The sequence below is a fragment of the Aplysia californica genome, unplaced genomic scaffold (assembly GCF_000002075.1).
Source record: "Aplysia californica isolate F4 #8 unplaced genomic scaffold, AplCal3.0 scaffold00099, whole genome shotgun sequence".
NCBI classification, from domain to species: Eukaryota; Metazoa; Mollusca; class Gastropoda; order Aplysiida; family Aplysiidae; genus Aplysia; species Aplysia californica.
In genome coordinates this window covers 534290-536609 of record NW_004797369.1, presented here as the reverse complement: position 1 = coordinate 536609, position 2320 = coordinate 534290, and positions in this window count along the sequence as shown.

The window sequence follows — 2320 nt, the reverse complement described above, 5'->3', positions numbered from 1 at the left end:
AGAGAGAGAGAGAGAGAGAGAGAGAGAAGGGGGGCAGACAGACAGGCAGACAGACAGACAGACAGACAGACAGGCAGACAGACAGACAGACAGACAGCCATTCGCAAAATATAAATAATGAAAATTCAAAACCAGATCACCAATCAATTTCAGCTACATGACCCGCCCTTGAACTTGAAGTACGATTCAGTTTCACTGTACATGTGTCCATTATATCCTGTATCCGTAATCGATGGTTGTCTAGACCATTGTTACAGTGAAAGCGGGCTTGCTCACAACGTAAACTATAGACATATAAAAATATCCCAGAGCGCATTCACTAGGACGTACTTACGTTTCACATCGGTGCTCATGATATCGTCGCTGTCGTGATAAGATCAGACAAGTGACATCGGGTAAAATTTTCAAGAACAGGAAAACTTTGATTTATTCAAAGGACGGCCTAGTTTTATCCGATTTCCATTAGTTAAAAAAGTTCACTTTGGTTGTCAATTTGAATACAAAATTTTAACCAGCTTTGTAGAAAACTTTTCTTTTAGAAATAAACAGCAAAATCGAAACATGTGGTAGTTATCCGATCTTATCACATGAGGGACGATATGTAGCTTCACGTTCATACCAGCATGATCGATACGGGTTGTCGACAAGAAAGGCTGAGAATACAGATTATAAACATGTTCGATTTGTTTCATTCCAACATCAATCTGTTTTTAATCTCAGACCGACGTCGTTGTCTTGAACATGAACAAAACAATTTCGATTCCCATTGGGGGAAAGTACAGCCATAGACGGACCTGCTGTAACGACCACCTGCTGTTAAATAGACGTCCATCTGTACAAACTACCATTCCCCACTCCTACCTCCTGTTTGCTTTTGTTTGTTTGTTTGTTTGGTTGGTTTGTCTCGTTTGTTTTGTTTTGGGGTTGTTTTTTTGTTTTTCTTGTTTTTTTTGGTTCTATGATATTATTGCCTTGGTCATTTCAAAGAGGGCCACCTTTCTAAGCAGACCACTTTTCTCTTAGACAAAAGATAGTCATCAGTACAATATTATGTATAGTTTATTGATCGTTCTCCGTCGTTTTGCTGGGATTTGTCTCACACAGCTTGGTCGGCTGTAGTACTCAGAGCCCAAGCAACCCACTTCATAAATAGCCTGTTTTGTGGGGATGTTTGTGTAAACCATTTTTAACAAAGTTTATCATTTATATATCATCACAAACAGACCACATCGAAGAGTGAGAAACAACCTTCAATTTCTGATGACGCAACATCACCACCGTTAAGGCGTATGTGGCTATGAGTACGGGATAATCCTCATGTATGTTAAGTACATGTGCTTATTATTTGAAAGACAATTTGTCCTGTTTCCGACGACATATAGGCTGATTTTACGAAAAACGAGGGGAATACTTTACGAGAACAAGGATCACTTCAACGAATACAAATGTAAAACTATAACCTTATAAGAACACTTCACCTCTACAGTCCTCACAATCTGAAGTCCCCAAGAAGGAAAGATCTCTTCACCAGCACTTTGCATACACTGGCAATCATTCTTGGACTATTTTAAGTGACGAACGTGTTTTTTAAATTAAGTCAACCCAACGGCACTATACAGAAATAGCCAGTTTTGAAAACACCGAACAACCATCAGAACCACCTACACGACCACAATCACCACCTTTTGAAGGTCAAAAGAACAAGACAGAAACTCCAACGTGAGCACTCAATGGGGTCGTCAAACAGGTACAGATTGCACGGGCCCCTACACACGCACAAACATTGGGCTTTCCGAAGGCCACTTTTGGCCACTTTTGGCCACTCTGGCTGGCGTATAGTGTTAAAAATAAAATAAGACCTACTTGCTAAACACAGAAAGATAATCGCACCTTTAAGCTTTCGACATCATTTCAGCACTTCCGCGAACGGGCTCAAGAGACAGAATGAAGCAGAGTGAAATCTAAACCTGGCCACATCTACACAGACACATGCACACACTCACACAGACACACACACACACGCACATGGACACAGTTCTCTAAGTATTGTATCTAGGAGGGCCCAGTGGCTTTTCGCACGACAGAAAACCCCCATTCTTCTTTCTGTCCGTCCTCTGCGTCAGTCCGTGATGAATTAATATAATAAACGATGTTCCCCTTTGTCAACCCTGGACGCTAATTGTATGGCGAAGATGCATGGCCGGTAATGGCTGGTGTCGTCTTTTTTCACTGTCTTGTGTGGGTGTGATGGGATTGTGGGGGAGGGGGGAGGGTGTGGAAAGATGCATGTAGGTGTGTGTTAGTATGTGTGTGATCGGGT